General features: G+C 40.5%; 1 long non-coding RNA gene across 1 annotated transcript; it reads left to right on the top strand.

The window, feature by feature from the left end:
- The first annotated feature begins 3152 nt into the window (after positions 1 to 3152).
- Positions 3153 to 23115, top strand: LOC129053183 (uncharacterized). The gene is made up of 5 exons (XR_008518254.2): positions 3153 to 3421; positions 10457 to 10618; positions 15993 to 16201; positions 16968 to 17063; positions 19600 to 23115. It is a non-coding gene; the product is annotated as an uncharacterized LOC129053183 (long non-coding RNA).
- Positions 23116 to 25358: the final 2243 nt, after the last annotated feature.

Genomic DNA, 25358 nt, shown 5'->3' with positions numbered 1-25358 from the left:
TGCTTGTCTGTAAAGTATTTTATTTCTCTTTCACTTATGAAGCTTAGTTTGGCTGGATATGAAATTCTGAGTTAAAAATTCTTCTGTTTAAGAATGTTGAATATTGGCCCCCACTCTCTTCTGGCTTGTAGAGTTTCTGCCAAGAGTTCTGCTGTTAGCCTGATGGGCTTCCGTTTGTTGTTAACCGGACCTTTCTCTCTGGCTGCCCTTAACATTTTTTCCTTCATTTCAACTTTGGTGAATCTGACAATTGTGTGTCTTGGAGCTGCTCTTCTCGAGGAGTATCCTTGTGGCGTTCTCTGTATCTCCTGAATTTGAAGGTTGGCCTTCCTTGCTAGGTTGGGGAAGTTTTCTTGGATAATATACTGCAGAGTGATTTCCAACTTGGTTCCATTCTCCCCATCACTTTCAGGTACACCAATCAGATGTAGATTTGGTCTTTTCACATAGTCCCGTATTTCTTGGAGGCTTTGTTCATTTGTTTTTACTCTTTTTTCCCTAAACTTCTCTTCTCGCTTCATTTCATTCATTTGATCTTTAATCACTGATACCCTTTCTTCCAGTTGATCGAATCAGCTACTGAAGTTTGTGCATTCATCACGTAGTTCGTGTGCCATGGTTTTCAGCTCCGTCAGGACATTTAAGGACTTCTGTACACCGGTTATTCTAGTTAGCCATTCTTCTGATCTTTTTTCAAGGTTTTTTAGCTTATTTGTGATGGGTTTAAACTTCCTGCTTTAGCTTGGAGAAGTTTGATCGTCTGAAGCTGTATATCGTCTTAAGCTGTCAGAGTCATTCTCTGTCCAGCTTTGTTCCATTGCTCGTGAGAAGCTGTGTTCTTTTGGAGGTGGAGAGGCACTCTCATTTTTATAATTCTCAGCATTTTTGCTCTGTTTTTTCCCCATCTTTGTGGTTTTGTCTACCTTTGGTCTTTGATGATGGTGACGTACAGATGGGGTTTTGTTGTGGATGTCCTTTCTGTTTGTTAGTTTTCCTTCTAACAGTCAGGACCCTCAGCTGCAGGTCTGTTGAAGTGTGCTGGAGGTCCATTCCAGACCTTGTTTGCCTGGGTATCAGCAGCAGAAGCTGCAGAACAGCGAATATTGCTGAACAGCAAATGTTGCTGCCTGATTTTTCCTCTGAAAGCTTCATCTCAGAGGAATACCCAGCTGTGTAAGGTGTCAATCTGCCCCTCCTGGGGGGTGTCTCCCAGTTAGGCTACTTAGGGATCAGGGACCCACTTGAGGAGGCAGTCTGTCTATTCTCAGATCTCAGACTCCATGCTGGGAGAACCACTACTCTCTTCAAAGCTGTCAGACAGTTATATTTAAGTCTGCAGAGGTATCTGCTACCTTTTGTTCAGCTATGCTCTGCCCCCAGAGGTGGAGTCTACAGAGGCAGGCAGGCCTCCTTGAGCTGTGGTTGGCTCCACCCAGTTCGAGTTTCCAGGCCACTTTGTGTACCTACTCAAGCCTCAGCAATGGCGGGCACCTCTCCCCCAGCCTTGCTGCCGCCTTGTGGTTCAATCTCAGACTGCTGTGCTAGCAATGAGTGAGGCTTTGTGGGCATGGGACCCTCTGAGCCAGGTGTGGGATATAATCTCTTGGTGTGTCATTTGCTAAGACCATTGGAAAAGCACAGTATTAGGGTAGGAGTGACCCGATTTTCCAGGTGCTGTCTGTCACAGCTTCCCTTGGCTAGGAAAGGGAACTCCCTGACCCCTTGCACTTCTGGGGTGAGGCGATGCCTCCCCCTGCTTCACCTCATGCTCAGTGGGCTGCATCCACTGTCCTGCACCCACTTTCCAACAAACCCCAGTGAAAGGAACACTGTACCTCAGCTGGAAGTGCAGAAATCCCCCTCTTCTGCATTGCTCATGCTGGGAGCTGTAGACTGGAACTGTTCCCATTCAGCCAATTTGGAACCGACCCTCACATCTTTTTTTATTTTTTAAGATGGAGTCTCATTCTGTTGCCCAGGCTTGAGTGTAATGACAAGAACTGGGCTCACTGCCTTTAGGTTCAAGTGGTTCTCCTGCTTCAACCTCCTAGGTAGCTGGGACTATAGACACTAGCTACCATGCCCAGCTAATGGTTGTAGTTTTAGTAGAGGTGGGGTTTCACCATGTTGGCTGGCCCAGCCTGAAGTTTTTGACCTCAAACAGTCTGCCCATCAGGGTCTCCCAGTGTGCTGGGATTACAGAGCCACAATGCCCTGCTGTATTTTTAGTGGAAATGGGCTTTTTCCATGTTGCCCAAGGTGGTCTGGAACTTGTGAGCTCAAGTAATCCTCTCATCTTGGCCTCCCAAAGTGCCTGGCCATTTTTACCTTATGTTTTCATATTTAAAATAAATCTGTATTGCTATGACGAGTGATTGTTGTTAGGTCCTTCGTTGCCTCTGAAAAATGGGGTGATAATCTTAGAAGGAGTTGCTTCATGGAATGTGGTCCATAAAACTTCCTCTGCCCCAACTGTAGGGCAGAAGGCAATTTCTGTTACTGTAGTTTGAGTCTTTTTGCAGAGATTCAGACATGTGTTTAGTGACCTTAGTTAAATTGTGACACTATACTTAAAGGAGCCTGCCAGGTTTTACTTTTGCAGCACTATAAAGTCATCATTCAAATGTAAATTTTCCTTTTTAAATTTCAGGTTGAGTTAGTGTCTGTCAAAGCACAGTCTTTGGCAATAACAAAACACATACATGCTGAATGAAAATGTTCAAGAGATGAGTGACTATTTACTACTAAAAGAACAAAAACTAGAAGAGAATAAAAATGAAAACATGCATCTCCTAAACCTTATATCCACCCCCTGGGTTCAAGCAATTCTCCTGCCTCTGCCTCCCAAGTACCTTACACTACAGGAATGCTCCCCCATACCCAGCAAATTTTTGTATACTTAATAGAGACAGGTTTTCACCATGTTGGCCAGGCTAGTCACAATCTTTTGACCAAAATGATCCACTGGCCTCAGCCTCACAAATTGCTGGGATTACAGGCATGAGCCATTGTACACTGCATGCATGTCTTAGTGATTCATACTAGGTCAGTATTATAAAATTGCTTTGTACTTGTAAGGGTGGCTTAAATTGGGAAGATTTATAGAATTACAATTTCTGGATTAAACTCTGCTAACCTGCCTCTAGGTGGTATCCAGGCATTTTTTGCCCTCTGCCTGCTGATTGGGTTGGCCAGTTCGGACACCAGCCTCCACATGCAGTGGTGCTAGACTAGCAGCTGCATCTCCAGGCCAAGTGAGGTCATAGTGCCTGTGATGACATGTTTCAAGTGCTCTGCATCATCTCCAGCTCTCCAGTGCTGAGAATTTCTCCCTCGTCTGATTCTCCATTCCCAAAGAGTGCTAACAGTGTGGTCCTGTTACTATCCCTCGGAACTCTGCCATCCTTTGTGTGTAACCTGAGTAAGTCACTGTTTTTTTTTGGCAGATGCAATAAAACTTTTTATTAAAGAACCCCTGTGAGTTTTAGCATCCACTGTTCCCCTATACATTATTGCTCCAACCCTAGCCTTATCAAATCCCCTCCTTATATGAATCCCTCTCCCCATACCATATCCTCTGATTAATCTTTTTTTTAATTGTTATTATTATACTTTAAGTTGTAGGGTACATGTGCACAATGTGCAGGTTAGTTACATATGTATACATGTGCCGTGCTGGTGTGCTACACCCGTTAACTCATCATTTAGCATTAGGAGTATCTCCTAATGCTATCCCTCCCCACTCCCTCCACCCCACAACAGTCCCCAGAGTGTGATGTTCCCCTTCCTGTGTCCATGTGTTCTCGTTGTTCAATTCCCACCTATGAGTGAGAACACGTGGTGTTTGGTTTTTTGTCCTTGCGATAGTTTACTGAGAATGATGATTTCCAGTTTCATTCATGTCCCTACAAAGGACATGAACGCATCATTTTTTATGGCTGCATAGTATTCCATGGTGTATATGTGTCACATTTTCTTAATCCAGTCTATCATTGTTGGACATTTGGGTTGGTTCCAAGTCTTTGCTATTGTGCATAGTGCCACAATAAACATACGTGCACATGTGTCTTTATAGCAGCATGATTTATACTCCTTTGAGTATATACCCAGTAATGGGGTGGCTGGGTCAAATATTATTTCTAGTTCTAGATCCCTGAGGAATCGCCACACTGACTTCCACAAGGGTTGAACTAGTTCACAGTCCCATCAACAGTGTAAAAGTGTTCCTATTTCTCCACATCCTCTCCAGCTATTTCTCCACATCCTCTCCAGCACCTGTTGTTTCCTGACTTTTTAATGATTGCCATTCTAACTGGTGTGAGATGGTATCTCATTGTGGTTTTGATTTGCATTTCTCTGATGGCCAGTGATGGTGAGCATTTTTTCATGTGTTTTTTGGCTGCATAATTATCTTCTTTTGAGAAGTGTCTGTTCATATCCTTTGTCCACTTTTTGATGGGGTTGTTTGTTTTTTTCTTGTAAATTTGTTTGAGTTCATTGTAGATGTGGGATATTAGCTCTTTGTCAGATGAGTAGATTGCAAAATTTTCTCCCATTTTGTAGGTTGCCTGTTCACTCTGATGGTAGTTTCTTTTGTTGTGCAGAAGCTCTTAAGTTTAATTAGATCCCATTTGTCAATTTTGGCTTTTTTTGCCATTGCTTTTGCTGTTTTAGACATGAAGTTGTTGCCCATGCCTATGTCCTGAATGGTAATGCCTAGGATATCTTCTAGGGTTTTTATGGTTTTAGGTCTAACGTTTAAGTCTTTATTCCATCTTGAATTAATTTTTGTATAAGGTGTAAGGAAGGGATCCAGTTTCAACTTTCTACATATGGCTAGCCAGTTTTCCCAGCACCATTTATTAAATAGGGAATCCTTTCCCCATTGCTTATTTCTCTCAGGTTTGTCAAAGATCAGATAGTTGTACATACGCGGCGTTATTTCTGAGGGCTCTGTTCTGTTCCATTGATCTATATCTCTGATTTGGTACCAGTACCATGCTGTTTTGGTTACTGTAGCCTCACAGTATAGTTTGAAGTCAGGTAGCGTGATACCTCCAGTTTTGTTCTTCTGGCTTAGGATTGACTTGGCGATGCGGGCTCTTTTTTGGTTGCATATGAACTTTAAAGTAGCTTTTTTCTAATTCTGTGAAGAAAGTCATTGGTAGCTTGTTGAGGATGGCATTGAATCTATAAATTACCTTGGGCAGTATGGCCATTTTCACGATATTGATTCTTCCTACCCATGATCATGGAATGTTCTTCCATTTCTTTGTATCCTCTTTTATTTCATTGAGCAGTGGTTTGTAGTTCTCCTTGAAGAGGTCCTTCACATGCCTTGTAAGTTGGATTCCTGGGTATTTTATTCTCTTTGAAGCAATTGTGAATAGGAGTTCACTCATGATTTGGCTCTCTGTTTGCCTGTTATTGGTGTATAAGAATGCTTGTGATTTTTGTACATTGATTTTGTATCCTGAAACTTTGCTGAAGTTGTTTATCAACTTAAGGAGACTTTGGGCTGAGACAATGGGGTTTTCTAGATATACAATCGTGTCATCTGCAAACAGGGACAATTTGACTTCCTCTTTTCCTAATTGAATACCCTTTATTTCCTTCTCCTGCCTAATTGCCCTGGCCAGAACTTCCAACACTATGTTGAATAGGAGTGGTGAGAGAGGGCATCCCTGTCTTGTGCCAGTTTTCAAAGAGAATGCTTCCAGTTTTTGCCCATTCAGTATGATATTGGCTGTGGGTTTGTCATAGATAGCTCTTATTATTTTGAGATACATCCCATCAATACCTAATTTATTGAGAGTTTTTAGCATGAAGTGTTGTTTAATTTTTTCAAAGGCCTTTTCTGCATCTATTGAGATAATCATGTGCTTTTTGTCTTTGATTCTGTTTATATGCTGGATTACATTTATTGATTTGCATTTGTTGAACCAACCTTGCATCCCAGGGATGGAGCCCATTTGATCATGGTGGATAAGCTCTTTGATGTGCTGCTGGATTCGGTTTGCCAGTATTTTATTGAGGATTTTTGCATCAATATTCATCAAGGATGTTGGTCTAAAATTCTCTTTTTTGGTTGTGTCTCTGCCTGGCTTTGATATCAAGATGATGCTGGCCTCATAAAATGAGTTAAGGAGGATTCCCTCTTTTTCTATTGATAGGAATAGTTTCAGAAGGAATGGTACCAGTTCTTCCTTCTACCTCTGGTAGAATTTGGCTGTGAATCCATCTGGTCCTGGACTCTTTTTGGTTGGTAAGCTATTGATTATTGCCAAAATTTCAGAGCCTGTTATTGGTCTATTCAGAGATTCAACTTCTTCCTGGTTTAGTCTTGGGAGGGTGTATGTGTCGAGGAATTTATCCATTTCTTTTAGATTTTCTAGTTTATTTTCATAGAGGTGTTTGTAGTATTCTCTGATGGTAGTTTGTATTTCTGTGGGATCGGGGGTGATATCCCCTTTATCATTTTTTATTGCATCTATTTGATTCTTCTCTCTTTTTCTCTTTATTAGTCTTGCTAGTGGTCTATCAATTTTGTTGATCCTTTCAAAAAGCCAGCTTCTGCATTCATTAATTTTTGAAGGAATCTTTGTGTCTCTATTTCCTTCCGTTCTGCTCTGATTTTAGTTATTTCTTGCCTTCTGTTGCTTTTGAATGTGTTTGCTCTTTCTTTTCTAGTTCTTTTAATTGTGATGTTAGGGTGTCAATTTTGGTTCTTTCCTGCTTTCTCTTGTGGGCATTTAGTGCTATAAATTTCCCTCTACACACTGCTTTGAATGTGTCTCAGAGATTCTGGTATGTTGTGTCTTTGTTCTCATTGGTTTCAAAGAACATCTTTATTTCTGCTTTCATTTTGTTATGTATCCAGTAGCCATTCAGGAGCAGGTTTTTCAGTTTCCATGTAGTTAAGTGGTTTTGAGTGAGTTTCTTAATCCTGAGTTCTGGCTTAATTGCACTGTGGTCTGAGAGACAGTTTGTTATAATTTCTGTCCTTTTACATTTGCTGAGGAGAGCTGTACTTCCAACTATGTGGTCAATTTAGGAATAGGTGTGGTGTGGTGCTGAAAAAAATGTATAATCTGTTGATTTGTGGTGGAGAGTTCTGTAGATGTCTGTTAGGTCCACTTGGTGCAGAGCTGAGTTCAATTCCTGGGTATCCTTGTTAACTTTCTGTCTCGTTGATCTGTCTAATGTTGACAGTGGGGTGTTAAAGTCTCCCATTATTATTGTGTGGGAGTCTAAGTCTCTTTGGACTTGCTTTATGAATCTGGGTGCTCCTGTATTGGGTGCATATATATTTAGGATAGTTAGCTCTTCTTGTTGAATTGATCCCTTCACCATTATGTAATGGCCTTCTTTGTCTCTTTTGATGTTTGTTGGTTTAAAGTCTGTTTTATCAGAGACTAGGATTGCAACCCATGCCTTTTTTTGTTTTCCATTTGAATGGTAGATCGTCCTCCATCCTTTTATTTTGAGCCTATGTGAGTCTCTGCACGTGAGATGGGTTTCCTGAATACAGCACATTGATAGGTCTTAACTCTTTATCCAGTTTGCCAGTCTGTGCCTTTGAATTGGAGAATTTAGTCCATTTACATTTAAAGTTAATATTGTTATGTGTGAATTTGATCCTGTCATTATGATGTTAGCTGGTTATTTTGCTCGTTAGTTGATGCAGTTTCTCCCTAGCCATGATGGTCTTTACAATTTGGCATGATTTTGCAGTGGCTGGTACCGGTTGTTCCTTTCCATGTTTAGTGCTTCCTACAGGAGCTCTTGTATGGCAGGCCTGGTGGTGACAGAATCTCTCAGCATTTGCTTGTCTCTAAAGTATTTTATTTGTCCTTCACTTATGAAGCTTAGTTTGGCTGGATATGAAATTCTGGGTTGAAAAAATTATTTTCTTTAAGAATGTTGAATATTGGCCCCCACTCTCTTCTGGCTTGTAGAGTTTCTGCTGAGAGATCCGCTGTTAGTCTGTTGGGCTTCCCTTTGTGGGTAACCTGACCTTTCTCTCTGGCTGCCCGTAACATTTTTTCCTTCATTTCAACTTTGGTGAATGTGACAATTATGTGTCTTGGAGTTGCTCTTCTCAAGGTGTATTTTTGTGGCATTCTCTATATTTCCTGAATCTGAATGTTGGTCTGCCTTGCAAGATTGGGGAAGTTCTCCTGGATAATAGTTCCATCCTCCCCATGAGTTTCAGGTACACCAATCAGACATAGATTTTGTCTTTTCACATAGTCCCATATTTCTTGGAGGCTTTGTTCATTTCTTTTTCTTCTTTTTTCTTTAAACTTCGCCTTTTGCTTCATTTCATTCATTTCATCTTCCATCACTGATACCCTTTCTTCCAGTTGATCGCATCTGCTCCTGAGGCTTCTGTATTCTTCTTGTCGTTCTCAAGCCTTGGCTTTCAACTCCATCAGCTCCTTTAAGCACTTCTCTGTTTTGGTTATTCTAGTTCTATATTCATCTAAATTTTTTTTCAAAGTTTTTAACTTCTTTGCCTTTGGTTTGAATTTCCTCCCCTAGATCAGAGTAGCTTGATCATCTGAAGCCTTCTTCTCTCAACTCGTCAAAGTCATTCTCCATCCAGCTTTGTTCCATTGCCGTTGAGGAACTGCTTTCCTTTGAAGGAGGAGAGGTTCTCTGCTTTTTAGAGTTTCCAGTTTTTCTGCTCTCTTTTTTCCCCATCTTCGTGGTTTTATCTACTTTTGGTCTTTGATGATGGTGATGTATAGATGGGTTTTTAGTGTGGATGTCCTTTCTGTTTGTTAGTTTTCCTTCTAACAGACAGGACCCTCAGCTGCAGTTCTGCTGGAGTTTCCTAGAGGTCCACTCCAGACCCTGTTTGCCTGGGTAACAGCAGCAGTGGCTGCAGAACAGCAGATTTTTGTGAACCATGAATGCTGCTGTCTGATCGTTCCTCTGGAAGTTTTGTCTCAGAGGAGTACCCGGCCGTGTGAGGTGTCATTCTGCCCCTCCTGGGGGGTGCCTCCCAGTTAGGCTGCTTGGGGGTCGGGGGTCAGGGACCCACTTGCGGAGGCAGTCTGCCCGTTCTCAGATCTTGAGCTGCATGCTGGGAGAACCACTGCTCTCTTCAAAGCTGTCAGACAGGGATGTTTAAGTCTGCAGAAGTCACTGTTGTCTTTTTGTTTGTCTGTGCCCTGCCCCCAGAGGTGGAGCCTACAGAGGCAGGCAGGACTCCTTGAGCTGTGGTGAGTTCCACCCAGTTTGAGCTTCCTGGCTGCTTTGTTTACCTAAGCAAGCCTGGGTAATGGCAGGCGCCCCTCCCCCAGCCTCACTGCCGCCTTGCAGTTTGATCTCAGACTGCTGTGCTAGCAATCAGCGAGACTCCGTGGGCATAGGGCCCTCTGAGCCAGGTGCAGGATATAATCTCCTGGTACGCCATTTTTTATGCCTGTCGGAAAAGCTCAGTATTCGGGTGGGAGTGACCCGATTTTCCAGGTGCCATCTGTCACCCTTTTCTTTGACTAGGAAACGGAACTCCCTGACCCCTTCCACTTCCCAAGTGAGGCAATGCCTCACCATGCTTCGGCTCACGCACGGTATGCTGCACCCACTGTCCTGCGCCCACTGCCTGGCACTCCCTAGTGAGATGAACCCGGTACCTCATATGGAAATGCAGAAATCACCCATCTTCTGCATTGCTCACACTGGGAGCTGTAGACTGGAGCTGTTCCTATTTGGCCATCTTGGCTGCCCTCTCATAAGTCAGTCTTCATTAAAAAGTTCTTAGATGACTTTGACTGTGGGGCTCATCTGTTTTCTGCCTGGATCCCAACTGCTGCTGACAGATGCACAGATTATATTGGATCTCCGGGCTGTCATCAAAAGGTAGACAAGATAGCTCCTTCTGTTCGTGGTAAAGGAGAGAAACAGGCTTTCAGATTAATTCGAGAATTTGAAAGAGTTCTTTTTTTTCGGCACCATGGTGCCTTGCACAAGCAATGAATGAATTCCTGTTTTTCCTCCTGCAAATCATTTGTCATGCCTTAAAAATGGTTGAGCAGTTCCAGCAAATATAGATTGTCCTTGCTAATTCATTTTTGTAATTTTCAGTCCCTTAAAGATATATGAGTTTGAGTGTCTTTTTGGTTGCTTGCCATCTGTGTATTTTCATTGGTGAGTTCAGCTCTTTACCCATTGTTAATTGGGTAGTCTGTTTTATTTTTGAGTTTCAAGATTTGTGTATCTTCAGTGAAAGTTCTTGCTTAGATCTGTATTTTGCAGATATTTATTTTCAGTCTGTTGCTTATCTTTTTATTTCCTGAACACTATTTTCCTCAGACTATAAACTTTTAATATGAGAAAACTTAAATTATTAATTATTTTTACCATTACTGATCAGCTTTGGTGTCATTAGTTAAAACTTATGACCAAACCCAAGATCACATAGATGTCTTTTTGCTTTTTTTTCTAGAATTTGCATAGTTTTACATTTCCAGCTAATGCCTCCTTCACCATTAATATAGAAAAAAGGAGGAGGAATTGCTGGCAAGATGGCTGAATAAAAACAGCTCCAGACTGCAGCTCCCAGAGAGATCAATGCAGAAGGTGAATGACTCCTGCATTTCCAACTGAGGTACACTGTTAATCTTATTTGTACTGGTTGGAAAATGGGTGCAGCCCATGGAGTGTGAGCTGAAGCAGGGTGGGGCGTCACCTTACCCAGGAAGCCCAAAGGGTTGGGAAATTTTCTCATTTATGCAAGGGAAGCTGTGAGGGACTTAGCCATGTGCCCCATTCCAGAAATGCGCTTCTCCTAGGGTCTTCACAACCTGCAGGCAGGAGATTCCCTTTTGTGCCTACCCTATGAGGGCCATGTGTTTCAAGCACAAAACTGGGCAGCTGTAAGAACAAACACTGAACTAGCTGAAGGGGTGTTTTTTTTTGTTGTTGTTTGTTTTGTTTTGTTTGTTTTTTTCCATACTGCGGTGGTGCCTGGAATACTAAGGAGACAGAATTGTTCACTCCCCTGGATAGGTGTGCTGGGACCAAGCAGCCAAGTGGTCTGCTCAGTGGGTGCCACCCCTCATGGAGGCAAGCAAACTAAGGTTCACTGGCTTGAAATTCTCACTGCCAGCACAGCAGCCTGAGATCCACCTGGGACACTCAAACTTGGTGGGGGAAGGGGAATCCGCCATTGCTGAGGCTTGAGTAGGCTGTTTTACCCTCATGATGTAAACAAAGCCACCAGGAAGTTTGAACTGAGTGGAGCCAACTGCAGCTCAGCAAGGCTGATGTGGTTAGACTGCCATATTTTTCCTCTCTGGGTAGGGCATTTTTGAAAAAATGGCTGTAGCCCAGGCAGGGGCTTATAAATAAAACCCCCATCTCCCTGTGACAGGAGCACCTGGGGGAAGGGGCAGCTATAGATGCAGCTTCAGAAGACTTCAACATCCCTGTCTGATGACTCTGAAGAGAGCAGCCGACCTCCCATCACAGCTTTCCAGCTCTGCTAATGGTCAGACTGCCTTCACAAGTGGATCCCTGACCTCTGTGTTTTATGACTTGGAGACACCTCCCAGTAGGGGCTGACAGACACCTCATACAGTAGAGCACTGACTGGCATCAGACAGTTGCCCCTTGAGGATGCAGCTTCCAGAGAAAACAAGAAGCAGCAAACAATGAGACAGAAAATTAACAAGGATATTCAGGACTTGAACTCAGCTGTGGACTAAGTAAACCTAATAGACATCTGCAGAACTATCCACCCCAAATCAACAGAATCTGCATTCTTCTAGGTGCCACATAACATGTATTCAAAATTTGACTACATAATTGGAAGTAAAACACTCCTCAACAAATGCAAAAAAAATGAAAATTATTAAAAAAAAGGTCCTCCCAGACCACAGAGGAATCAAATTAGAATTGAGGATTAAGAAACTCACTCAAAATGACACAACTACATAGAAACTGAACAGCCTGCTCCTAAACCACTGCTGGGACGAAATAAGGCAGAAATAAAGATGTTCTTTGAAACCAATGAGAATGAAGACACAATGTATCACAGTCTTTGGGACAGACACATTTAAAGCAGTGTGCAGAGAAAAATTGATAGCACTAAATGCCCACAAAAGAAAGCAGGAAAGATCTAAAATTGACTCCCTAACATCAAAATTAAAAGAACAAGTGAAGCAACAGCAAACGAATTAAAAACCTAACAGAAGACAAGAAATAACTGAGATCAGAGCAGAACTGAAGGAGATAGAGACAAAAAATCCTTTCAAAAATCAATAAGTCCATAAGGTGTTTTTTTGAAAATATCAACAAAATATATAGACCACTAGTTAGACTCATAAAGAAGAAAAGTGATAAAAATAAAATAGATGCAATAAAAAGATAAGAGAATATCACCAATGATTCCACAGAAATACAAACTACCATCAGATAATACTATAAACCGCTCTACGCAAATAAACTAGAAAATCTAAAGGAAATGGATAAATTCTTGGACACATACACCCTCCCAAGTCTAAACCAGGAAGAAGTTAAATCCATGAATAGACCATTTACAAGTTCTGCAATTGAGGCAATAACTGATAGCCTACCAACAAAGAAAATCCAGGACCAGACAGAGTCATAGCTGAACTCTACCAGAGATACAAAGAGGAGCAGGTACCATTTATTCTGACATTATTACAAACAATACAAAAAGAGGAAATCCTCCCTAAATCATTTTATGGGCCAGCATCATCCTGATACTTAAACTTGGCAGAGACACACCACAAAAGAAAATTTCAGGCCGATATCCCTGATCAATAAAATACTGGCAAACTGAATTCAGTAGCACATCATAAAGCTTATCCACCACGATCATGTCAGGTTTATCCCTGGGATGCAAAGCTGGTTCAACATATGCAAATCAATAAACCTAATGCATCACATAAGCAGAAACAAAGACAAAAACCACATGATTGTCTCAATAGACGCAGAAAAGGCCTTCGTCAAATTCAACACCTGTTTATGGTAAAAACTCTCAACTAAATATGAATGGAATGTATCTCTAAATAATAAGAGCTATTTATGACAAATCCACCGCCAATATCATACTGAATGGGCAAAAACTGGAAGCATTCCCTTTGAAAACCAGTAGATGACAGGGATTCACTCTCTCTCCACTCTTATTCAATATAGTATTGAAGTTTCTGGCCAGGGCAATCAGGCAAGAGAAAGAAATAAAGCGTATTCAAATCGAAAGAGAGGAAGTCAAATGTCTCTGTTTGCAGATGACATGATGGTATACTTAGAAAACCTATCATCTCAGCACAAAGTCTCCTTAAGCTGGTAAGCAACTTCAGGTAACCCTCAAGATTCAAAATCAATGTGCAAAAATCACAAGCATTCCTACACACAATAAGAGAAACAGAAAGCCAAATCATGAGTAAACTCGCATTCACAATTGCTACTAAGAGAATAAAATATCTAGGAATACAACTTACAAGGGATGTGAAGAACCTATTCAATGAGAACTTCAAGCCATTGCTCAAGGAAACGAGAGGACATAAAGAAATGAAAAAAGCTTCCATGCTCATGGATAGGAAGAATCAATATTGTAAAAATGGCCACACTGCCCAAAACAATTTATAGATTCATTGCTATCCCCATCAAGTTACCATTAATTTTCTTCAGAGAATTGGAAAAAAAAAACACAAAACAAAACTACTTTAAAGTTCATATGGAACCAAAAAAGGGCCTGCATAGCCAAGACAATCTGAAGAAAAAAGAACAAAGCTGAAGGCATCATGTTACCTGACTTCAAACTACATTATAAGGCTACAGGAAGCAAAAGAGCATGGTACTTGTACCAAAACAGATACATAGATCAATGCAACAGAACAGTGGCCTCAGAAATAATACCACACATCTACTACCATCTGATCTTTGGCAATCCTGAAACAAGCAAGCAATGGGGAAAAGATTTTCCCTCTAATAAGTTGTGTTGGGAAAACTGGCTAGCCACATGTAAAAAACTGAAACTGGGCCCCTTCCTTACATCTCATGCAAAAATCAACTGAAGATGGATTAAAGACTTAAAGATAAGAATTAAAACCATTAAATTACTAGATGAAAACCTAGGCAATACCCTTCAGAACATAGGCGTGTGCAAATACTTCCTGTTTAAACACCAAAAGCAATGGCAATAAAAGCCAAAATTGACAAATGGAATCTAATTAAACTAAACAGCTTCTGCACAGCAAAATAAATGATCATCGGTGTGAACAGAAAACCTACAGAATGGGTGAAAAATCTTGCAATCTATCTATCTATCTGAAACAAGGCTAATATCCTGAATCTACCGGGAACTTAAACAAGTTTCCAAGAAAAAAACCACCTCATCAAACAGTGGGCAAAGGATATGAACAGACACTTCTCAAAAGAAGACTTTGATGCAGCCAACAAACATGAAAAAACGCTCATCATCACTCATTATTTGAGAAATACAAATCAAAACCACAGTGAGATACCATCTCATGCCAGTTAGAATGGCAATCATTAAAAAGTCAGAAAACAGCTTATGCTGGAGAAAATGTGGAGAAACAAGGAGGCTTTTACAGTGTTGAGAGTGTTAATTATTTAACCCTTGTGGAAGACAGTGTGGCAATTCTTCAAGGGTCTAGAACTAGAAATACCATTTGAAACAGCAATCCCATTACTGGGCATATAACCAAAGAACTATAAATCATTCTACTGTAAGACACATGCACACGTATGTTTATCACAGCACTATTCACAGTAGCTGTAAAAATGGATGAGTTCATGTCTTTTGCAAGGACATGAATGAAGCTGGAAACCATCATTTTCAGCAAACTATTACAAAAATAGAAAACCAAACACCAAATGTTCTCATTTTTAAGTGGGAGTTGAACAGTGAGAACAGATAGACACAAGGAGAGAAACATCGCATGGTGGCGGGTGGTGGGATAGTGTAGAGATAGCATAAGAAAAATACCCAATGTAGGTGAGGGCTTAAGGGTCATTTCTCTAATGACCAGTGCTGATGAGCATTTTTTCACGTGTCTGTTGGCTGCATAAATGTCTTCTTTTGAGAATGTGAACAGACACTTTTCAAAAGACATGCAGGTGGCCAATAAACTTATTTTAAAAGGCTCGATATTATTGATTATTAAAGAAATGCAAATCAAAAGAACAATGAGATACCTTCTCATATCTGTCAGAATGGCTATTATCATAAAGTAAAATAACAGATGCAGGCAAAGTTATAGAGACCAAGGAATAATTATGCACTGTTGGTAGGAATGTAAATTAGTTCAACTGTTGTGGAAAGTAGTAGGGTGATTCCTCAAAGATTGGAAAGTAGAACTACTGTTCAACCCAGCAATCCCATTACTGTATATGTACCCAGAGGAATATAAATCACTACCATAAAGACACATGAATACAAATGTTCACTGCAGACTATTCACAACAGAAGACATGGAATTAATCTAAATGCCCATTTATGACTGATTGGATTAATGAAATTGTGCTACATACCTACAAGGAATACCATGCAGCCATAAAAAAAGAATACAATTATGCCTTTTGAGGGAACATGGATGGAACTGGAGGATATAATCTTTAGCAAACTAATGTAAGAACAGTAAACCAAATACCACATATTTTCACTAGAAGTGGGAGCTAAATGATGACAACTCATGAACACAAAGAAAGGAACCATAGACATGGGATCTACTTGAGGGTGGAAGGTGGGAAAAGAGAGACCAGCAGGAAAAATACCTATTAAGTACTACACTTAATACCTGGGTGATAAAATAATTTGTAAAACAAACCCCCATGACATGAGTTTACCTACATAACAAAGCTTCACATGTACCCCTGGACCTAAAATAAATAATAATTTTAAAAAACAGGATAATAGGCAACATTTCCGTTTCAATTTCCAAAATGATGGCACTGAACAATCTGAACTCTCCCTCTATTTGGTGCCGCAGGCCAGCCAGGAGGGGGCGCACGGCTGCCTCACCTTGAGCATGATGGTCCTGCAGTTCTTCCCGAGGCCAACAGGGGAAGCATGAGTCCGCCTTCTCTGACCCTGGGAGCGCCCCCGTGTTCAGCCCATGCCGCTGGAGGGCGAGGGCTGTGTTCTTCTCAGCACAGACCAGAGCAACACCGCCTCGCTCCGGGACCAATGGAGGAGGGGGTAAGTGAAAACTTTACTCTGACTGCTGAGGATCAGGGAGCCAGTAGAAGGGCTTTGTGTGGAAAATTAAACATAAAAAATATCCCATGACTTCAGTGCACTCCAGCGTCCTTCCCCACCCAGGGTGTGGTGGCCACAATGCCAGGTCCACACCGTGGCCTCGTAACATAAATGTATCATTCAGCATATAACATCTGTAATAGAAATATAACATCCATAAACAAATATATCACCCATAATACAGATGTGACTTTTGTAATACTAATGTAACACCTGAAATACTGCGATAACACCCATAATACCACTGTAACACTGGTAACAGCAATAAAACACTTAGAATACCAATGTAGCATCCGAAATACAAACAGAACATTCGTAATACTGATCTAAGACCCATAATACAATTGTAACTCTCATAATACCAATATACAAACCACAATGCAAATGAAACATCCATAATGTTTCATAATGTTACATAAGTGTTACACTTATGTAACACTTGTAATGCTGTCCTGACACCTGTAATACAACTGTAACACAATACCAATATACCATTCAGAATTCCAATATATCATCCTGCAATACAAATATAACAACTGTAATACTGATGTAACACCTGTAATACTAACACTGGTAATACTAATACAACATTTGTAATACAAATAGAACAACCATAATACTGATGCAACACCCATAATTACTGATGTAACATTCATCATAAAGATGTAACACTTGTAATACTGACGTAACATTCCTACTCTTACAGGGCCACTTGGTTTCACAGCTTCCACTGAGCTGGATTTGGTGGGGATTTGGCCTCTATAATGATGTTGGATGTTGTGGTCTCTGCATTAGTGACAAGGTATTGACATGGTTGTTTTTATTAAAAGTAGTTTACTTGTCAATAATTTCATACTTCTAGGAAACTTCCAATAGCTGCTGGTATACTTTAATCTTTTCTCACAGAATCCCCGGTGGTTTCTGCTGTGCCAGATTTGAAGCTTTATGCAAAGTATCTCAGTGGGTTTTACAAAAAGTGGAGACACTCTCCAAGGGTACCACCACATAAGTATTACATCAGGAAATACAGGGTTAGTATTGGAAATGGTAATGGCAAAATATTCATTTACAAACATAAATTTCTTCCTGTCACTCTCCTGATTTAATTTTGCCCATGGTTTCCCACTGACCTTAGAACAAGAACCATAGAACTCACCATGGCTGCAGACCCCAAGTTCTCCTACCTGTTTCCCTTACTCATTCAGTCCACTCAACTGCCTGCAGTCTCGTTGGCTTTCAATTGTAGGAACACAGGCTCTTAGGTTTCTCAGGAATTTTATGTGCAATCTCTCAACCTATTCACACAGTGCCCAACCTTATCTAATTTTCCAAGGCTTTGTCCAGCTAAGACTTTAAAGTCAGAGCTTGTGCTAACTGTAGAAAAGCTGATAATATGCTATTTCTAAAGGTAAAAAAAAAATCATTATTTGTTAGATAATTGATGAGATCACTCTCAATTTATAAATCAAGGAAATAATAGTTAATGAAATGAAAGTCCATGTTGGGATAATTAGTAAAGAAAAAATCTCAGTGCTGAAGACAAATAACACAAGTAATTATTGAAATTACATAAGAATTTATTGGACAGACTATTACCTTGCTGTCTTCTCTATGTTATTAGTTCCAAGTTATGTTAAGTTTGAATACTTACATTTTATGTAGTCCGTCAGTATATTTAACTGACAAAAATGTCCTAGCACACACCATGACAATGTATATAAATATTTGTAAACCTCCTTAACTGTACAGTGTGAAGTAAACAAAGTAAGCTTAGTTATTTAAGCAGATGAATTATTAATATTTAAATATTGAAATGCTGTGAGGCTATGTAATTTTGTAAGTTTTGGTATGGGAATGGGGCATTAGTGTATCCATGTACCCCCTTAACTTAATGACTTCCCTTCTTACTTCCTGCTGGATGATAAATTTTGGGCCCATGGAGGCTGAGGGACAGATAGTCACCTTTATTGGAAACTTTAGTACAGCAGGAAAGTTTTCATTTCAGAATATTATTTCCTGCCAGATATTTTTTCTCATCTAAGGAAACTTGCTCCCCAGGAGTATTGTTACCTTAACTGCTCCTCAGGTGGAGCTGGACAGGACTAATTGTACCACACAGAATCGCATGACTATGAGAAAAGCTAATGTATGAAACACTTCGTGGAGTAAAACTTATATATTTTACTGTTCATCCTTTTTTTCCACATGCTTGTTTTCCACATGCTTGTCTTTCTGGTGAATTGTGTGGTCAACTATTTCTCCATTTTGTAATTGGATTTTTTTGTTGTTGTTGCTGAGGTATGCAAGTTCTTCATATATTGTGGATAACAGACTGTTGTTACATACATAACATGCAAACCTTCCTTTCTGTACCATGTCTTTTCACTTTCTTGATAGTGTCTTTTAATGCAAAAAAGTGTTTAATTTTGAGAAAATTCTTCTTTATTTGCCTGCACTTTTGGTATCAGATCTAAGAAACCACTGCTAAATCCAAGGTTATGAAGATCTACCCTTATGTTTCCTTCTAGAGTTTATGTTTTTACCTCTACTACATAGGCTTTGAACAATTTTGAGTTAATTTTATTTTCTGTTCTGAGAAAAGAGTACAATTTCTTTGTCTCAATGTGATAGTCAGTTGTATAACAGCATTTGTTGGATTTACTGATCTTGGCTGCATGTCAAAAATCAATTGAACATGGAGGTATTGCTGGATTTAACATTCAGTTCCATTGACCTCTTTGTATGTCCTTATGCCAATATTATGCTGTATTGATTACTGCTGCTTAGCAGTAATATTTAAAATTGAGAAGTGTGAGCCTCCAAGTTGCTTTTTGTTGTCAAGAACATTTTGGCTATTCAGGATCCCTTGAAGTTTATATGAATGTTAGAACTGGCTTGCCCGTTTCTACCAAAAAGACTTTGGTATTTTCTTAAGAGTTACAATGAATTTGTAGATTGCTTCGTGCAGTATTGTCACATAAAAAAATCATCTTTTAATCCAGAAACATTGAGTGTCTTTATATTTACTTAAGGTTTCTGGAATTTATTTCAGCAATATTTTGTAATTTTTCATGTCTAATTCTTGCATCTTGGTTAAATTTCGTCTTGAAAACATTATGATCATTGATTTTTTGTTGTTGCTTTTTGAGACAGGGCCTTGTTCTGTTTCCTAGGTGGGAGTGTGCTTGTGCAATCATAGCTCACTGCAGCTTCAAACACTTTGGCTTGGACAAGTCTCCCACCTTGGCTTCCCAAAGTACTGGAATTACAGGTGTAAGCCATCAAACTCAGCCTGTTGTTTTTTTTTTTTTTTTTTTTTTTGCTTTCTGTTTTGAAAGTTGAAAAGGGAGGAGGAGCCAAGATGGCCAAATAGGAAAAGCTCCGGTCTACAGCTCCCAGCGTGAGCGACGCAGAAGACGGGTGATTTCTGCATTTCCATCTGAGATAGCGGGTTCATCTCATTAGAGAGTGCCAGACAGTCGGCGCAGGTCAGTGGGTGCGCACACCATGCGCAAGCTGAAGAACGGTGAGGCATTGCCTTATTTGGGAAGCGCAAGGGGTCGGGAGTTCCCTTTCCTAGTCAAAGAAAGGGGTGACAGATGGCACCTGGAAAATCAGGTCACTCCCACCTGAATACTGCGCTTTTCTGCGCTTTTCCGACGAGCTTAAATGGCGCACCAGGACATTGTATCCCGCACCTGTCTCAGAGGGTCCTACGCTCACGGAGTCTCACTGATTGCTAACACAGCAGTCTGAGATCAAACTGCAAGGCAGCAGCGAGGCTGGGGGAAGGGCGCCCGCCATTGATCAGGCTTGCTTAGGTAAACAAAGCAGCCGGGAAGCTCAGACTGGGTGGAGCCCACCGCAGCTCAAGGAGACCTGCCTGCCTCTGTAGGCTCCACCTCTGGGGGCAGGGCACACACAAACAAAAAGACAGCAGTAACCTCTGCAGACTTAAACGTCCCTGTCTGACAGCTTTGAAGAAGGCAGTGGTTCTCCCAGCATGCAGCTGGAGATCTGAGAACGGGCAGACTGCCTCGAGTGGGTCTCTGACCCCATCCCCCGAGCAGCCTAACTGGGAGGCACCCCCCAGCAGTGGCAGACTGACACCTCACACGGCCGGCCAGGTACTCCAACAGACCTGCAGCTGAGGGTCCTCTCTGTTAGAAGGAAAACTAACAAACAGAAAGGACATCCACACAAAAAACCCATCTGTACATCACCACCATCAAAGACCAAAAGTAGATAAAACAGCAAAGATGGGGAAAAAACAGAGCAGACAAACTGGAAACTCTAAAAAGCAGAACACCTCTACTCCTCCAAAGGAACGCAGTTCCTCACCAGCAGTGGATCAAAGCTGGACGGAGAATGACTTTGACGAGCTGAGAGAAGAAGGCTTCAGATGATCAAATTACTCCGAGCTACGGGAGGATATTCAAACCAAAGGCAAAGAATTGAAAACTTTGAAAAAAATTTAGAAGAATGCATAACTAGAATAACCAATACAGAGAAGTGCTTAAAGGAGCTGATGGAGCTGAAAACCAAGGCTCGAGAACTACGTGAACAATGCAGAAGCTGCAGGAGCCGATGTGATGAAATGGAAGAAAGGGTTTTGGCCATGGAAGATGAAATGAATGAAATGAAGCCAGAAGGGAAGTTCAGAGAAAAAAGAATAAAAAGAAATGAGCAAAGCCTCCAAGAAATATGGGACTATGTGAAAAGACCAAATCTACATCTGATTGGTGTGCCTGAAAGTGACAGGGAGAATGGAACCAAGTTGGAAAACACTGCGAGATATTAGCCTGGAGAACTTCCCCAATCTAGCAAGGCAGGCCAACATTCAGATTCAGGAAATACAGAGAACGCTGCAAAGATACTCCTCGAGAAGAGCAACTCCAAGACACATAATTGTCAGATTCACCAAAGTTGAAATGAAGGAAAAAATGTTATGGGCAGCAAGAAAGAAAGGTCGGGTTACCCTCAAAGGGAAGCCCATCAAACTAACAGTGGATCTCTCGGCAGAAACTCTACAAGCAAGAAGAGAGTGGGGGCCAATATTTAACATTATTAAAGAAAAGAATTTTCAACCCAGAATTTCATATCCAGCCAAACTAAGCTTCATAAGTGAAGGAGAAATAAAATACTTTACAGACAAGCCAATGCTGAGAGATTTTGTCACCACCAGGCCTGCCTTACAAGAGCTGCTGAAGGAAGTGCTAAACGTGGAAAGACACAACCGGTATCAGCCACTTTAAAATCATGCCAAAATGTAAAGACCATCGAGACTAGGAAGAGACTGCATCAACTAACGAGCAAAATAACCAGCTAACATCATAATGACAGGATCAAATTCACACATAACAATATTAACTTTAAATGTAAATGGACTAAATTCTCCAATTAAAAGACACAGACTGGCAAATTGGATAAAGAGTCAAGACTCATCAGTGTGCTGTATTCAGGAAACCCATCTCACGTGCAGAGACACACATAGGCTCAAAATAAAAGGATGGAGGAAGATCTACCAAGCAAATGGAAAGCAAAAAAAGGCAGGGTTGCAATCCGAGTCTCTGATAAAACAGACATTAAACCAACAAACATCAAAAGAGACAAAGAAGGCCATTACATAATGGTAAAGGGATCAATTCAACAAGAAGAGCTAACTATTCTAAATATATATGCGCCCAACACGGGAGCACCCAGATTCATAAAGCAAGTCCTGAGTGACCTACAAAGAGACTTAGACTCCCACACAATAATAGTGGGAGACTGTAACACCCCACTGTCAACATTAGACAGATCAACGAGACAGAAAGTCAACAAGGATACCCAGGAATTGAACTCAGCTCTGCACCAAGTGGACCTAATAGATATCTACAAAACTCTCCACCACAAATCAACAGAATATACATATTTTCAGCACCACACCACACCTATTCCAAAATTGACCAAATAGTTGGAAGTAAAGCTCTTCTCAGTAAATATAAAAGAACAGAAATTATAGGAAAATATCTCTCTGATCACAGTGCAATCAAGCTAGACCTCAAGATTAAGAATCTCACTCAAAACTGCTCAACTACATGGAAACTGAACAACATGCTCCTGAATGACTACAGGGTACATAACGAAATGAAGGCAGAAATAAAGATGTTCTTTGAAACCAATGGCAACCAAGACACAACATACCAGAATTTCTGGGATGCATTCAAAGCAGTGTGTAGAGGGAAATTTATAGCACTAAATGCCCACAAGAGAAAGCAGGAAAGATCCAAAATTGACACCCTAACATCACAATTAAAAGAACTAGAAAAGCAAGAGCAGACACATTCAAAAGCTAGTAGAAGGCAAGAAATAACTAAAATCAGAGCAGAACGGAAGGAAATAGAGACACAAAATCCCTTCAAAAAATTAGTGAATCCAGGAGCTGGTTTTTTGAAAGGATCACAAAACTGATAGACCACTAGCAAGATTAATAAAGTAAAAAAGAGAGAAGAATCAAATAGATGCAATAAAAAATGATAAAGGGGATATCACCCCTGATCCCACAGAAATACAAACTACCATCAGAGAATACTAAAAACACCTCTATGCAAATAAACTAGAAAATCTAGGAGAAATGGATAAATTCCTTGACTCATACACTCTGCCAAGTCTAAACCAGGAAGAAGTGGAATCTCTGAATAGACCAATAACAGGAGCTGAAATTGTGGCAATAATCAATAGCTTACCAACCAAAAGTCCAGGACCAGGTGGATTCACCGCCAAATTCTACCAGAGGTACAAGGAGGAACTGGTACCATTCCTTCTGAAACTATTCCAATCAATAGAAAAAGAGGGAATCCTCCCTAACTCATTTTATGAGGCCAGCATTATCCTGATACCAAAGCCGGGCAGAGAGACAACCAAAAAAGAGAATTTTAGACCAATATCCTTGATGAACATTGATGCAAAAATCCTCAAAATACTGGCAAAACGAATCCAGCAGCACATCAAAAAGCTTGTTCACCGTGATCAAGTGGGCTTCATCCCTGGGATGCAAGGCTGGTTCAACAAATGCAAATCAATAAATGTAATCCAGCATATAAACAGAACCAAAGACAAAAACCACATGATTATCTCAATAGATGCAGAAAAGGCCTTTGACAAAATTCAACAACTCTTCATGCTAAAAACCCTCAATAAATTAGGTATCGATGGGACATATCTCAAAATAATAAGAGCTATCTATGACAAACCCACAGCCAATAACATACTGAATGGGCAAAAACTGGAAGCATTCCCTTTGAAAACTGGCACAAGACAGGGATGCCCTCTCTCACCACTCCTATTCAACATAGTGTTGGAAGTTCTGGCCAGGGCAATTAGGCAGGAGAAGGAAATAAAGGGTATTCAATTAGGAAAAGAGGAAGTCAGATTGTCCCTGTTTACAGACGACATGATTGTATATCTAGAAAACCCATTGTCTCAGCCCCAAATCTCCTTAAGCTGATAAGCAACTTCAGCCAAGTCTCAGGATACAAAATCAATGTACAAAAATCACAAGCATTCTTATACACCAACAACAGACAAACAGAGAGCCAAATCATGAGTGAACTCCCATTCATAATTGTTTCAAAGAGAATAAAATACCTAGGAATCCAACTTACAAGGGATGTGAAGAACCTCTTCACGGAGGACTACAAACCACTGCTCAATGAAATAAAAGAGGATACAAACAAATGGAAGAACATTCCATGCTCATGGGTAGGAAGAATCAATATCGTGAAAATGGCCATACTGCCCAAGGTCATTTACAGATTCAATGCCTTTCTAATCAAGCTACCAATGACTTTCTTCACAGAATTGGAAAAAAACTACTTCAAAGTTCATATGGAACCAAAAAAGAGCCCACATTGCCAAGTCAATCCTAAGTCAAAAGAACAAAGCTGGAGGCATCTCACTACCTGACTTCAAACTATACTACGAGGCTACAGTAACCAAAACAGCATGGTAGTGGTACAAAAACAGAGATATAGATCCATGGAACAGAACAGAGCCCTCAGAAATAACACCACATATCTACAACTATCTGATCTTTGACAAACCTGAGAGAAACAAGCAATGGGGAAAGGATTCCCTATTTAATAAATGGTGCTGGGAAAACTGCCTAGCCATATGTAGAAAGCTGAAACTGGATCCCTTCCTTACACCTTATACAAAAATTAATTCAAGATGGAATAAAGACTTAAACGTTAGGCCTAAAACCATAAAAAACCTAGAAGAAAACCTAGGCATTACCATTCAGGACATAGGCATGTTCAAGCACTTCATGTCTAAAACACCAAAAGCAATGGCAACAAAAGCCAAAATTTACAAATGGGATCTTATTAATCTAAAGAGCTTCTGCACAGCAAAATAAACTACCATCAGAGTGAACAGGCAACCTATAAAATGGGAGAAAATTTTCACAACCTACTCATCTGACAAAGGGCTAATATCCAGAATCTACAATGAACTCAAACAAATTTACAAGACAAAAACAAACAACCCCATCAAAAAGTGGGCGAAGGACACGAACAGACACTTCTCAAAAGAAAACATTTATGCAGCCAAAAAATACATGAAAAAATGCTCACCATCACTGGCCATCTGAGAAATGCAAATCAAAACCACAATGAGATACCATCTCACACCAGTTAGAATGGCAATCATTAAAAAGTCAGGAAACAACAGGTGCTGGAGAGGATTTGGAGAAATAGGAACACTTTTACACTGTTGGTGGGCCTGTAAACTAGTTCAACCCTTGTGGAAGTCAGTTTGGCCATTCCTCAGAGATCTAGAACTAGAAATTCCATTTGACTCAGCCATCCCATTACTGAGTATATACCCAAAGGACTATAAATCATGCTGCTATAAAGACACATGCACACGTATGTTTAGTGTGGCATTATTCACAATGGCAAAGACTTGGAACCAATCCAAATGTCGAACAATGATAGACTGGATTAAGAAAATGTGGCACATATACACCGTGGAATACTATGCAGCCATAAAAAATGATGACTTCATGTCCTTTGTAGAGACATGGATGAAATTGGAAATCATCATTCTCAGTAAA

This window comes from Pongo abelii, chromosome Y, assembly GCF_028885655.2.
Source record: "Pongo abelii isolate AG06213 chromosome Y, NHGRI_mPonAbe1-v2.0_pri, whole genome shotgun sequence".
Taxonomy (NCBI): Eukaryota; Metazoa; Chordata; class Mammalia; order Primates; family Hominidae; genus Pongo; species Pongo abelii.
The sequence above is the reverse complement of the archived record's forward strand: the minus strand, read 5'-3'. Positions and strand labels throughout refer to the sequence as shown.